The sequence below is a fragment of the Cryptomeria japonica genome, chromosome 5, assembly GCF_030272615.1.
Source record: "Cryptomeria japonica chromosome 5, Sugi_1.0, whole genome shotgun sequence".
NCBI lineage: Eukaryota > Viridiplantae > Streptophyta > Pinopsida > Cupressales > Cupressaceae > Cryptomeria > Cryptomeria japonica.
In genome coordinates, this window is record NC_081409.1 from 215627947 (window position 1) to 215645000 (window position 17054).

Below are 17054 nucleotides of genomic sequence, written 5' to 3' on the forward strand. Positions count from 1 at the left end.
TTCATTAGACACCAACCAAACCTCCAAATACTTGAAGCACATTGCAACATGTCATCCACTAATAACTTTGTTAACATTGTTTCCTAAAGACAAACAATATATAGAGAATGGGTGACAACTAAATCATGAATAATTTTTTGTTATGGGATGGTATTTAGCCCCCTTACATTCCAAGAGAAAAATAATTGTGGAGACTAGGAGAGATGAGTCAATGAGTTTCATTAACCTAAATTCCACCAACATCTCTCTAGCTAATTTGACTTTGTCTTCATCCTTCCTCCATCTAACCTTAGAATATTTCTATAGAGAAAAATTTGTGAGAGATTTTTGCTACGAACGTAAAGCTTGAGTAGACCAACTATATCTACTAGAACCTAAAACCTCTTTAACTAGATCTACCAAAATGATGTCATCATTCACTTCTATAAAACTATTTAGGACCAATATATCAAGATCCTTGGAATGCAACTAATGATTTTGCATACCAACTAGAAGATAGATTTTAATTATTGGTCTCTCTCTTGCACAAAATTCATTCGCATGGTAGAAGCTCCAGAATACAAATCAATTGGAATCCTCTCGTCCTAAGCCAAAGCATCCAATGCTTCAAAGTTATTGAAATCCTTGTTATTTTTCCTATCTTGAAAATTTTTCTTTAGACCCTTTCCAATATTGTAAGACTTGACAAGAGTAAAAGCCCTTCTTATTAACAACACCACGTGGTATAGGATATTTTCCTTTATCCTCCTTTGTAGGAGGGTTGGAAGGACAATTATTTACAATAGAGGCTCAGTTAACCCCAGGGAATTTTCATTGAAGGTGTCTTTACTGATGACAAAATTGACAAAGAAAAGGTAGAGTTTCATAATCTAGTTGTTGAATCTAAGAAAAAGAAGAACGTAGATAAATTTTGATCAAATCTGGTATGGGATTATTCAAATAAATTTTGACCCAAAAATGAGCATATGTAATTACCTTTTTGTATAGAGTTTGACGAGTTTCCCCAACTAGCTCTCCAAACAAAAGATAAATCATATGAACAATATTGCTTCACCAAAAATCCAATAGAAGTCATGGAAGATGCACCCATACAGGGACTCTTGAAGGAACCTCCTCATGAGTTAAAACACACATGCCAAGTTTTGATGAGTAAATCAACTTGGTTGTAAAAGTAAGGTCCACCTTCAAAAAACCTATTCCTATTAGTTATACATGACAAAGCCACCATAAAATAACAATTTTCAGCTAGCGTGATCTCTATATCACCTTCATCTTTCCAGGTTCGACAAATCCAAGATTCTAACTTAGTCAAGGAAATTTAGATCCATATGAATTTGTAAATTAGAGCATAGTTTCTCATGTAGGAAACATCCTCCATTACTAATTATGGTAGGATAATGAAAACCATATGATCATGGTTGCCCTCCAATAATCCCTTTAATTTCTTAATTTTTTTTATGCACCTCCCACATAAAAGGACTCTATCATCTTTGTATACCCTCCAAGAGAAGAGTTGTCCTTCCCCAAAACACAAAAAGCCACTAGGCATGAAGAGGCCCATTACCTCTCCGTAAAATTCAAATATCTAAGGCTAAGTACTATTTCAAAAACCCTACATGAAAAGCCTCTATTCATTAAATATTGATTAGAAAACTCTATTCACAAAACTCTACAGCCAAACTCTACTCTCAAATCCATGGATTAGATAATTATTGTTCATAGAATTGTCCAAAAACACAAATGAAATTGGCCTTCACCCTACAACGACCCACCATCCCCCCACTAATGTAACTTAAGAAAGACACAAGTGACTAAAACAATATGCACAGCTAAGGGAAAAACCCAAGCTTATGTCACTGGAAACATTCATTTTTCTCGCTAATCATAATCGTTCATTGATCATAATTAATTGTCCTTTCTTATTTTTCAAGAGGATATATATACCTTTTTTTTGGACTATCTAATATATTTCTATTTAAGGATATCGCACGTGGATTCTATTTCACTATTATATTTAGGGCACTCTTCATGTTTCTTTACATGAAGATATCAACATCCATCTTTGCATTAATGTAGGATTCTTCCTTCCATTTGGCGGTTAATATGATATTATAATGGTGTTTCAAATGGTTATTATGAGGTAGGTTATCTTGAAGGGTAGGCTTCTCCTTTGCAACCCACTTTCATTTCCACTTTATCTTTTATTAAGCTTTACATCCAATTCACTATGTGAGCAACTTTTACACCATAGAATGATTCAATTATTACAAATTGCATCAAGATCCTAAAGCATCTAGGTTTATAAATCAAGGATTTCTCAATATTCATTCTTCTTATGTAAATGTGTGTATAAATATTGAAGTCGCCTTAGATCACATTTTAATGAGTGTACTGTTGGCCATTCGATGGGTTAGCACCTCCTATGGATTCATGACACGGCTTTCTCCTGCCTCCTGTGGATCCTTGTCTCTTGCCACTCTCCTATTCATTGACAACTCGAGCTTTTTGTGTAACAGCAGAGGTGATTCCAACAAATGGTATTAGAGCGCTGGGTTACGAGTTTGAATCTTAGGTTGTACCCCTGGAATCCTCAGTAGTCGTTGGGGGGCGGATTGTTGGTCATTCAGCGGGTCAGTGCCTCCTATGTATTCATGACATGGCTTTCTCCCGCCTCCCGTGGATTCTTGCCTCCTATATATTCATGACATGGCTTTCTCCTGCCTCCCGTGGATTCTTGTCTCTGGCTGCTCTCTCGTTCGCTGACAACTCGAGCTTTTGGTGTAATGGTAGTGGTGATTCCAACATACACTCAATATTGAAGTCACCTTAGATCACATTTTTTATGCACACATTAAAATGTGGTCTAAGGTAACTTCAATATTCATTCTTCTAGAAGGTTACCCAACAAAATTTACCAAAAATCAATTTTAAAATTTTAGTTTTTACCTAGAATTATAGGCCAAAATAATGTTGTTAACAAGTGAATAAACATGTTAACTGCAACCAATGGAAATAAAATATTGAAATAATTTTTTCTAAAGTTATTTGATATTTAAAGATGAAAATTAAGCATTTTTTTTATATATAATACAAAATATTTTATCTTTGTTTGATTGGTCATTTCAATGAAAACTATTCCCATATTTTAGAAAAATGTGGCTAACATTTCTTACAATAATATTATAGTATAATATAATTAAGATAATATTATATTATATTAATTTACCTTACATTATTTTATGTTAATTTTCATTAATATATGAATTATTATACTAATATTAATGTTAAACTGTATCAAAGTTTACTAATTCAATTTTCTATTGCATCTCACTAATTACAATGCTTTGTCTTCTAAAAATAATTCTTTTGCTCTTGGATATTATTAGCAAGTTAGCATGCATGTATGCATGTATGTGTATGTATGTGTGTGTGCACTTCTACATTTATATATATATATAATATATAAATATATAGTATAATAATATATTGGAAATAATATCATTAATTATAAGGGATTGAAAGTTTCAAATGAATATAAAATAAAAATATTTAATGATATGATAATATAATAATAATGTACTTTAAACTATAATCATCTTATCAATTGACTATGATCTCTTATCACAACTATAATACTTTATTTTTTATGATACATTGAATTGCATGTTCACCAAATACACAATTCACATGCAAAAATAAACAATTGACATAGTGCTATATGATTTTTTATAGTCAAATCACGATTATCAAGCTCCTCCTAACCCACTAAGAACTCTCCCTACTTCCCAAACTCACTACAATCACCCACAACTAAATAGAAAATAATTCTTCTCATATTTTGTAATTTCCAAAGAGAAAAAAGTTCTCCAAACATTTTGGGAACTAAATTGCAACATCAACAATTTGTCATCTTGTTTATTGAAACTAGGTGAAAATATTTTGATGTTAATTAATTGATTATTAATTAATTGTGAAAATCTTGGTAGTTACCATTACAAGGTAATAATTTTTTACTTTTTAAGTAATTTATAAATAGCTCTTGGTTGGTTAGGTTAGCATTATGCTCACCTAATTTAATACTATCAAATTTTGATAACACAACAAGATTAAAACAATAATAATATAATAACATAATATAATATAAATCATTATTAATATAGTCATAAAAATTATAAAATAGTAATATAATGTTCAAAATTTTAAAAAATCTAATAATTAAAATATTACTATTGATTAAATATAATAAGTCAATGATATAATATATTAGTAATTAGAATAATGAAAAATAATAATCTAATAATTTTAACATTAATCATATAAAATTAACATTTTTATAATACAAATAAAATATAAGATTAGATAATGTTTAGGATTGAAGATTATTTCATTGAATAAATATTAATGTAAGATAATACAAAAAAATAATACAATAAATATCAGTGAGAAAAATACAATGAATGTTAGTGAAAAAAAAATATAATGAATATTAATATAATTTAATATAAATAAAAATTATTCTCAATTCTATCTCTTTTTCTATAGTAAATATTTAAATTTTGTTTACTTCAAAACTTGTTCTCACTTATGTCTCTTTTGCTACAGTAAATATTTAAATTTTCTTTACTAATATTTCAGTATAATATATGATTTGTTCACTAATCGCATTCTCAAATAAGTATTAAATTTTAGAATTTATGTTATAGTATTCTTCATTTAAAAATATAAATATTGTTTACATAAATTTATAAAATTAATTGCTTTACCAAGCCTCTCATTTATTTACTACATTTATATGTACTAGTTTGATTGAGTTCTTCGATTACCTATTCATTCATTATAATTAATATAGTATAAGTTATCCCATGTAGCATTCTTCTTCAATGCAACCATCTCTTCATTCATGGCTTCCATGATCTAGGAATTTGCATCATGCATACCCATTGCCTCTCTAACAATCCTAAGCTCAACAACATTAGCAATCAAAGAAAAATACAACTAGAATCTAACAAGGAATAACCAAACCTTTCTGGTAAATATATGTATCTATCAAGTTGTCGCCTATCATGCATAGACCTCCTCAAAGACTAAGTTTGAGTATCTTGTTACTCTTTTGAACTCTCCAAGAGTGGGTGGAATCTAAACTGCCTCCTTGTGTTTCTCCTCCTTCTTTGGTTGTAAATCTACTATTAAGGGTTCAACTCATGGAAGATAACACGTTTTTTATAGAGAATCTTCTTTGCAACTAGATCCATAGCTAATGAAGATATGTTTCACTACCTTATTCTCCAATTTAGGTCTCTTTTCACTAGGCACATGAACATATGCCTCACAACCAAAGACTCTAAGATGTCTCAATGAGGGCTTTTTACTAGACCACACCTCCATGGGGGTCTTTTCAATGAGTGCCAAAGTAGGAGATCTATTTATCAGATAACATGTAGTGGCTACTACCTCAGCCCAAAACTTCTATTTAGGGCCAGTACCACTTATCATACTCCTAGCCCTCTCCATCAGCATTGTGTTCATCCTCTCTACAACTCCATTTTGTTGTGGTGTATATGGAGTTTTCTTATGTCTTTCGATATCATAGTCGTTACATAACCGATCAAACTTAGTAGAACAAAACTCACCATCGTTTTCCATCTTCAAACATTTAATTTTCCTACCAGTCTGATTTTCAACCAAGGACTTAAATTCCTTAAATTGACTAAATTTTTTTGATTTACTTATGAGGAAATAAACTAATATCCTTCTAAAATATTCATCTATGAAAGAAACAAAGTACATAGATCTATTTAATGAAGGTACATTAACTATACCAAATACATCAAAATGAACATAGTCCAAAACAATAGAAGACTTTTGAGAACTGGAATAAAATAAAACATAGTGTTCTTTTCCATAAACAGAATGTTTGCAAAAGTCAAACTTGAGATTACAATCATCAAGGCCTTCAACAAGGCTCTTTTTTTTCAAGGCTCATAAGCCCTTTTCACCTATGTGTCCAAGTCTTTGGTGCCACAACATTGTCTTCTCAATTAGGAGCTTCATCTCTAAAGCATTAGTACCCTTAGGTACCCAAAAAGAACGACCATCAGATGTTGATACAACAATTTTCTTCTTTTCTTGATTTGATGGTGAAGATGAAGAATCCAAAGCCCTCTTCTTGGACTTCACAAAAGTACTATTTCACTAAACTATGCATGCATCCAACTTATACAAGGTACCAATCTGAACACCCTTAACAAGTGTCAAACCAGGAATGTGCAGTACACCACCAATCCCCTTCACTCTTCTATCAGGGGATCGTATCTTGACTCTTCCACAACCAACAACCTTTAGGTGATATTCATCACCCAAGTACACCATCCCAACATCATATTCTTTGTACTTTGATAACCATCCCTGTGAGAGGTCATGTGGAAAGAAGCACCTAAGTCAATCAACCATACATCTTTCGATGCATGGGTTACCAAGGGAATGAAAAAATAATCCATATCATCTTGAGAGGATTTATCAGAATCAAAATTGGAGGATTTCTTGTTTTTCTTTTTCTTCTCCTCTTTACAATCTTTCCAGAAATGACTGGATCTACCACAGTTCCAGCATTTAGCCTTGGAATTTTTACCAGGAGACTTAAATCTCCCTGGATACTTGTATTTACCCTTCTCATCCTTTTTCTTGCCTTTCTCCATTGTTATACTATGAGCAACCAAGGCCTCCTTATCCATCTCAGAAGATTTCCTTTGCATCTCTTCAACTAATAGTGCACCAATCACATCCTCCATCTTGAAAGTGGTTGTGGTGTTTCCAATGACCATCACAAGGTGATCCCACAAGTTTGGAAAATAAAATAAAAGACTAATGCAATTATCTTGATCATCAATTTTGTCACCAATAAAATTCAATTGAGAAACAAGCATGTTGAACGCATTCATATGATCTGCAATAGACCCTCCTTCCTCCGTCCTCAAATAATGCAGCTTATTTATTAGGAATAACTTATTTACCAAAGGTTTCCCTTGATAAATATTAGTGCCAAGATTTTTCCAAAGTGCACCTGTAGTCTTCTCCTAATGGATATTCAGGAGCACTGAATCAGTCAAAAACAGTCTTATGAAACCCTTAGCTTTCTAATCTATTTTATCCCAATCATATTGTGGTGTATTTTGGGTTTTTTTCAAAGAAACTATAGCCCATAGATCTCTATCCATGAGCATGTCTTCTATTTTGAGTTTTCGCAACTCAAAATTGCTACCATTAAATTTATCCATCTCTATTCTATTGGACATGCTTGCCATATCAAACCTACAACAAAGTTATAAAATCTTTCTTTGCAAAACTCCCACTAAAACTAGATCAACATTAAAAACTTGTCAACTCAACAACAATAAGAAATTTGGGCAGGCTCTGATACCAATTGAAAGGAAGCCAAAGTGCAAGACAATGCTTCCAAATGCTAAATCTAATAGGAGAGGTGGTGCAAAAATTTCTTACAAATTTTTAAATAGTTGCAAATTAGATAAACACATATAAAACTTGATTTAACAAATACAACCATGACACCAAATATACGTGGGAAAACCCTTTCAGAAAAAAAACCACACTCCAAAATCAAGACTCAATTATATTATCAGTAACAATAATAGTTACAATACAATGTACATAACCAATACTCTTTAGGAGTAGTTACATCAGAGATTTCAAGAACAATTCTGATAGCATAACAACGCCTTATAAATATTCAACCTATCTCTTACAAAACAACTAGGGCATCAACATATAAATAGATCCCATCACAAAGAGGTGTGTGCCCATCATTTCCAAAACCAACTTCAAATCCCAAGAGGTCAGTTTTGTTACGAGAAACACCTTTCTAATCCAATGACACATTGCACATAGCAACTTCTGAAGCAACAACACCTATCTCTTTCATAACAGTCATCTTGCCAAATATAATGTAAGTACAATATAGAATTTACCATGACCAAATAGGTACCTTCCTTACCTCACACCACTTGTCAAAAGTGAACTCAAAACCATAAATGTAGATTGCTAAAATATAACTCTCCATGACTCTTCCACCAAACTAGAAACCATCATAGTCATAATAGAAATTTGTCATCGTCTGAACATAGCAACCTATAACACTAACTCCCTAAACTTTAGGACTTCCAAAGTGGGTGGAAAATAAAAAATAATAATTAAATTAGCATGTTTGGACTCTAAGGTTGAGATACTTTAATCCCAATAATTGTGACAGCAATAATGTATTTGAAAATGTTTTAAATGCTAATCCATTCCTTAGGTCACAAAAAAATCACATTCACAATCTAGACTCGGAATAAGAACAAGGGAAACTTATTAAATTTTATTTTAGAAAGGTCTTCAATTTTTTTTACATTATAACTTGATCTAAACTTTTATAGTGACCATTTAAATTTAGAGGTGTAAATAGATTAAGAATAACTTGAACCTTTGCAAGATATTTCTAAGTAGATTTATAAAACTAGCACTTGTACCAAAAGGAGGTGCAATAGTTACATGTTGATAGTAAAATGTACATTAAACAATATATTGGAATGAGAAAATTGAATTTAGTAGTGAATCATTATATGATCATTAATTTAAAAAACAAAACCACACCTAATTTACATCGCACTAAAAAAAGGTATGGTCATTAACTTAAAAATAAAAAAACATATTTAATTTACATCTCAGTGAGAAAAACCTACACTTAATTTTCCTCCAGCTTTTCTTAGATCTCTTGTGTCCATGAATGTGATCTCTCTCCTACACAAAAAAGTATGTAACATTTTAAGGTCTTCAATTCAACTACATCTAGGGATTTTTTTGTTGGTGTAAATTATGCCTCATAATTACACTTTACTTAAGTTGACTTAGGATAATGCATCTCATCATAGTTTGTATATGAGATACTTGGCGAAGTGTGCATAGTGAAGTTGCTTGTAGGAGAAATTCCACCTTTTGTGGTGTTATCTTGTTATCACATTCCACCTTCGTTGGGTGATCCACCTCTTGTGGAAAATGTTATTATTTCTCCTACCTACCCTTGTATCTCATTGAGCCACATGTCATGGTTGTGCATTCTCATGCCTTGTCTTTACAGGCAGGCTCTTTTACATTGTATACAATTAAATCAACTCAGTTAGTTGGGTATTTTGCATCTTGATGAGAATACAGTTTGTTCTTATCAATATTTTGTCTCTCCAGTTTATGTGCTTTCCATTGGACTCTTTATCTTGGTTATTTTTGACAAATTCTCACATTTTTAATTCCTCTATCTTACTCTTTGAACCTCACTCCACCCTGTACTTCTGCATAGATGTTTTATACAAGAACATATGTCGTGGTGTTTTTAGGATCCAAATAAAAAAGGAGGGTTTCTTTAAATACTCCTAACCTGATGTTTTTATTTAATCCGGAAATAAGAATAAAAACACATTCAATCACTACAATTTTAATTGACATTTTAATGATAGAATTTAGGGTTTTCTAAAAAATAGCTAACAGGGCCAAGAAGGTAAACCATGCACTCATAATGATCAATTGTAAGTGCAGTGCAATAAGAGAAGCTCATGTCATTGAAGTATTTGCATCCTTCATCAGCTAAACTTGCATGAATACATGCAAATAAAACAAAAGTATTAAGGCTTATTTAATTAGAGAATGTTGCAAGAGTAATCCATTAATTAAAATATTTTCAGCTCATCCTTGCAAAAACCATTCTGTGCATATCCTCCAACCATAGAATTCCATGAAAATTATGGCCTTTTTAGTCATTTTATCATATAGCTTTCTATAATGTTCCATATTTTAAATACATGTCAACCAAGGCACTTTCAATTGTGACATCTAACAAAAATCCACTTTCAATTATGCTTCCATGGATGTCCATACCCAATTCTAAAGCTCCCATTTTGGTACAAGCTAGGAGGATGATAACAAAGGTTACAGAGTTTGCCTCTAAACTCACTAATTTCATTTACTTTAAATTCTCCAAGGATTTTTTAGAGGATCTACTTTGAGTTGTCTTCTCAAATGGATTGTGTACCTTGGATATGCTTTTACATTTTGCATCCATGTTTATCAATAAAATTCTCCAAGGTTTTTCCAAAGAATCTACATTGAGTCGTCTTCTCAAATGGATTGTGTACCTTGGATATGCTTTTACATTTTGCATCCATGTTTATCAAGGCATTAATAACTAAGACACCTAAAGAAGAACCACTTTAAATTATGCTTAGATGGATTTTTATAGCCTGTTCTAAAGTTCCCATTTGGGAACAGACTGGGAGAACCCTCTCAAAGGTTTTAGACTTTTGATTTACACCCAATAGTTGCATTCCTTGAAGGCTTCCAAGGCCTTTTCAAAAAACCCATTTTTTAAATATCCTACATCCATTGTAGTCCATGAGACCACATTTATTTGAGGCATATCTTTTTCAAAAATAGAAAGATTCTTCAACAAATCCATATTGGGTTAATCTTATAGTCATCACATTCCATGAAACCACATTTATTTGAGGCAAATCCTAAAAAAACCTTAAAGCGTCATCAAGAAAACCATTGTGTGGATAACTAATAATTATTGGAGTGACATTTGGTTGAGGAATTTCTTTGTAAATCCGCAAAGAATATTCAAGAAGACCATACTGTGCATACCCTACAATAATTACATTTCATAAGACCTCATTTCTTTCAAACAATTTGTCAAACAATTCACATGTCTTGTATAAGCATCCACATTTTCCATACATGTCTAGTAGTACACGTGCGACTACAACATCTATAAAAATCCCCTTTCAATTATGCTTAGATGAATTCTCATACCTTGTTCCAAAGGTCTTATTTTGGCATAGACTAACAATATATTGGATAAGGTAAACTGATTAGGTGTGACACCTATGCATTGCATTTGGTGGAACATTATCAATGTCTCCTCAGGATAGCCATGTTTTCTATAAGTTGCAATTATGGTGTTCCATGAGTAGATATGTCCTTTTTCCATATCGTCAAACATTTTACATGCATCCCTACTGATGAAGTGCATGTGGAACATCAAAGATGTTTAGAAATCATTTGAGATTGATTCCCTCATTTGGGTAATAGTTTCCATTAGCCAAATATCTTGGTTTCAAAGGACAATTTTTAAGTTGAAACACATGCCCTTCAATCAAACTTTGACATAAGGGAAAAAATGAGATCTTTAAGCATGTGGAGAGAAAGAGATTCCTCCTCGTGCTATATGGAGTGTTGCCCAACAAAAGTGATCACTTCTTATCCCATCTAGGGGTGTCGCCCAATGATGTAAATGAATAAAAAATTCTTGTGGATATCATATGGCTAAAATTCCCTTGCAATGAGACCAGATAATGAGAGCACCAAAAAATATCTCATGTATAATCACATATTGCATCTGCCTGGAGAGTTTAGTATTATGGACTACACTCTCTGATCCTCTACTATAATGAATATTTTTTTGTCATTTCACTCGACTTTCTCAAGGGAATAACTTGGCTAAGAATGCTCGTCCTAAGCATGATAGCGATAGAACCCCTACCCACCACTTTGGGATGCTTGAAACAACTTAATTATCTTAATGTCTCATGGACTAACCCCATATCCCCATGAAGCTATTAAGTCCATTTTCTGCTTAAAAATAAGTAGTTAGAGTGTCCCCATACAAATTTTTAATTATGGAAAAAGGAAAATTTGGAATCATTTATTATTTTTGTGGAGCAACGATACCTCAAAAAATGAAAATAAGATATCAAAAAAAGAGGGAGGCTAGAAATAAGAAACAATTGCATATTAAAATAAATGTCAGATGGCTACACAAATTTCTTTGCCTCCATTTTTGCCAATTTTTCTCTTCAAAATTTATTACACAAATTATTACTAACACTATTCAGATAATTTACTATTTATTTCACAAAAGAATTTAAGTTGGCTGCTTAACTATAAGCATAAAGAATAATGTTCATGGGGCCACCAAAATTCACAATTTGCTCCTTAAAATCTTGAGTAGTGGTTACTAGCCAAAATAAGCTAAGAAGCCACGTGGGGACTTGCCTTAAGCTGAAATGGGCCCGCATAATGTCATCAATCATTGACAAAGGTTGATGTCTCTCAACCTATTTGAGTGTAAAGAGTTGAAATCTGACAATCGTATCTTTATTAGCAATCAAGAGTATTTTTAGGTGTGAGAATTGTGGAATCCGGTGGGGAGTTCCCCATAATATAAAGCCTATCAGCAAATCACACATGAGCTTATAAGATACTAAATTAAAGTCTAAAAAATAAAGTACTTTTCTTTGAGAACTCATTCCCCTATTGTAGTATGATGAATCAAATGTCACCAAACAATGATGTATTATTTGCAATCACTTATAATTGGAAACAAAAATAAAATATAATGCCTTGTGATATGAATTCCAAATTACAATAAACTAATGGAAATATATGTTTTTTCTTATAACAATACAATTTAATATTGAGAGAAACATAATTTATAAATGACAAAGAATCTTCTATAACTCGCACATAGCCTCTATCTCAAACACTAATGCCACATGTGGTGTAGTGTCATCCCATATGGACAAAGTGGATGGAACTCTAGAAAGAGACAAAGATATTCCTACGCAAGTTCTATGAAAAATATGAAATATACTTGAATATGTCAATAAAAAATAATAAATAATTAAATGATATATTAAAATAAATAGGAAAAAGGTCATTGATTAACTTGAGACCAATGAAATGATTGGGTCTCAAGGAGTGAATATCGCTTCATTACCTTAAATGATTAAATGAATGATTAAAGGAAAATGATAAAGAGTTATATATTTTAAGATTAAATTTATGGTAACTTGAAAAGAGGAGATAAACTAAAATCACTAAATTATAGCAACATATGACAAATAATATTTTTAAATGTGATTTGCAAGTGGTGTGGGTGGGAACCACCTAATACGTTTTGGGTTAGTGCAAGAAGGGCAAAAGCGAGCTTGTTGATCCTTGGGTTGACAGTCTTTAGGACTCTGTGGGAGAGTACTATCTAGTAGATGACATGTACCTTTCTCCAAAAATGTGGGGAATGGCTCAGTTCCTCATGTTGGGTCCTTTGTCTTGCCTATAAATTTGAAGCTCAACGCCTTTAGGGGTGCAGTCTCCTCCTCAAATATTGAGGAAAAGGTTTCTTGATGCGAGTCTGATGCCCTAGATTCAAATATCAATGCCTCTAAGGGCCCTCGTGATCCTTTGGCTTACTCTCATGGCATGTCTGCTCCCCCTAAGGGCCCCTAGAAGGATTTATTTTGTGGAGGTTAGACTCCACCCACAAGTGGGGTGACAATCAAGAAATCTAAGCTTGTCACCTATCTCAATATAACAGATGTTTCTTTGAACTATCCTGTGGTAAAAATTGCTAATGCTCTAGTTGTTAAATTTGTGGGTAAGCGCCCTAATATTGTTTTTTTTTTGAAAGTGAGCTACTGTTAAATGGGTCATCGAAGGTAGTTTCTCTATCTCATCCCTTCCCAAAGGTATGTTTTGTTTTTCCTTTTCCTTATCGAAAGACTGTATGAAAATCCTCTCCTTGAGCCCCTGGCTCTTTGGGAAGCAACAACTCCTATTGAGAAGATGGAACCTAGGTTTTAAACATGAAAATATCATGTCAAGTGTTATTCCAAAATGGTTTGACCTCCTTGATCTTCCTCTTGAGTATTAGAATGAGGAGATTATTGCTAGTATCCCTAACTCATTTGACCAATTTATCACTGGACTCTGTCACTTGACAGAGGTTGACGCTGGTTTTTTCTTTCTTTTATGTTGGTGTGGCTCCTGGCTCTCTCTTTCCTTCCTCAATTTTGATAATGTCCTATTTGGCTCCTAAACTCAGCCCCTAGATTATGAGGAATCAACTCTCTTTTGTCAATGTTTCTCATTTGTTGGACACCTCACTAATTCTTGTCTTGGTGGGCTCAAGAAGGACCTTAGGTCTAACGGTAAGGGGTATATTTTGTCCCCTTCCTCATCCGCGTCTAAGTCGGTTCCTCTGGATATTGACATATCTTCACATGTCTTGGTTGTAGTCAACTCTAGTTCAGATTCATAGGTGGAATCAAAGGCGCACATTCTGATGGCCTAGTATGCTACCAAGGAGACCAATAGTGTTTCCCCTAGAGGTTGCATGGGAATTTTTCTCCTACTCACTATGGGGGAATAAGTTGTGGAAGAGGTTCCTTTCAATGACTCGGTGATGATTCTACCTCCCTCTCAGGGGTGGGCCATTGTCCCATTTTGTCCCTCCCATAGGAAGAACTCCTCTCCTTCTGATAGTATGCTAGCTCTAGAGATCCCTTTGCTGGTGTTTGCTTTGCGAGGTATCCTAGCCCCGAACACCATGATTTTTTCTATAGATACTCCTTTTTCCACTCTAATGTCTTTGGTCCTCAATATCCTGACCCCATCTAATGTATAAATCTTGTTAGGATAACCAATGAAAGACTGAGAGGGGGGAGTGAATCAGTTGTTAACAGATTATAACATTTAATCCACTTAATAACCTTTAACCAGATTAAGGACCGGTAAACAATGCAACTTAACAATTAAACGGATAATCAATGCAAAGCAACCATACCAAATAAAACCATGATTTGTACGTGGAAAACCCAAAAAGGGAAAAACCATGGTGGGAAGCCTACCCACAATTAGATGATACTTCTACAGAAAGTGTGTGTTACAATGAGGGGCCTGCACATGCAGGAAGGCACACTGCCTAGAGCGTACTTCTCATTACAAAAGAGTCTCACTGACTATAGAGGTTAAAACCACCTCAAGATATATGGACAACAATCTAGAATAATAGACTACTAGAGATAGCATCTACCATGCTTGATTATAGTCTCGATTAAGCTCAACCGAAGGCCTTTGACCTCTTCCTTCATCCCAATTCGATCTCGTGATTGACCAAATCTCCTTTGCATATGATATTACATTCCATGACCATGACACTTATTACAATGAGATCTTACATCATTTTATACCAACCCTAAGGCCTAAACCAATTAGGTCAACCACCTAAAAGATATTACAATAAGATCATTACATAAATTCATATTACAATGATATGTCATGTCGTCTTAAGACCAAAACAACAATAACTAATCCATAGAACATCCTGAAACATCTTGGTAACGTGTAGAGTACACATTAACATGATACCAGTCCATAACATAGATAGGCACTAGACCTATTCTAGGTCCACCACACCAAAGCAATGTCTTCAAGAAGTTGAGGCATGATCAAAGAACATCTTCAGCATCCTGAAATCCATCTAGAATTTGCACCAACACCACTTATGTATCCTATCAAGATTCCTCAAACCTTAAACCAATGCCAGTAAGGATTTACAAGAGTGTATGATAGCATTTGATTACCAAGTCAATACCAACTGACCAAAACATGCTCAAGGAACATGTAACACATGAAATCAAACATATTCCATAGATCCAAACATGTCGGGAGTGTCCAATAGATAGTCTTTTCTGTCGATAACACTAGATGTTCTACCGGTAACCAAAACCTGTATGTCAAAAACCAACCATAACAACTAGTGTTGACATCAATGACAAAACATCAATGCAACACATAATCAATTCATCCATAATGCCAACAATCTCCCCCTTTGGCATTGATGGCAACACTAGATGTGAAAAACATCTAAGTACCAAGAAATACCAAATAGCTCTCCCCCTATGGAAGACAACCAACAATCTCCTGAATATCAATAATTCTCCCCCTGTGAATGATATCTTTGTAAGGTTTTGAATTTATTTTTCACATCACTATCTCTCCCCATTTGACATCAATGCCAGACATCTGACAAAAATAACAAAGCAAGAATATAAACCTCTGAATCTCAAAGCTAACTACTCCCCCTGAGTAGTAGCACCACTCATAAGATGCCAGAATGAATAATATCTCTGATAATGCATGTCAGACTGATGACAAACTGCATCAATCAAGTCTCCACTAGAGGGGCAAAAACCCCTAACCTGTCTCTCAAATACTCAAATGATTCCTTAGATAGCGGTTTAGTGAATGTATCACTTTATTGATATATGCTTAGTCTTAGAGTGAAATATCGGATTCTTAGACATGTCAATAGCTACAGAGTTATCATAGTAGGTAACTATTGGTTCACTATAATTTACCCTAATATCCTTCAACATTTGCTTCATCCACAATACTTGAGTGCAATTAGTTGTTGCTGCAACATACTTAGCTTCTGTAGTAGATAAAGAAATGCATGATTGTTTTTTGCTGATCCATGAAACTAGTTTCTTTCCAAGAAGGAAAGCTCCACCAGAAGTGCTCTTCCTGTCATCAGTATCTTTTTCCCAATCTGAGTCAATATATGCACATAAAGTGAAATCATCATTTTTAGAATACCATAAACTATATTATGTTGTTTCTTGCAAATACTGAAATATCCTCTTTACTGCACATTCATGATTTTCTTTAGGATTACTTTGATATCTTGAAATAATACTTACTACATTGATAATATCTAGTCTATTCTGAGTCAAATATAATAGACCACCAATCATAGACTTATACCTTGTCAGATTTACCGGTATAGAAGTATCCTTGATAGATAATTTCTCACTTGTCACCCTAGGTTTACTTACCTGTTTGGAATTATCCATACCAAACTTCTTCAACAATTCCCTCAGATACTTAATTTGATAGATAAAAATGCCTTTGTCAGTTTGATTAATCTGCAAACCTAAGAAAAATCTCATCTCACCAATCGTGGACATTTCAAATTCATTCTTCATATTGTTAGCAAATTCCATGCACAATTTATCTTCTCCTCCAATAATGATATCATCAACAAATACTTCAATAATTAGAATATCATCATCGGTGATCTTATAATATAAATTACTATCAGCATTGCCTTTAGTAAATCCAAGCTTCAAAATATATTTATCCAACCTTGCATACCAAGCTCTAGGAGCTTG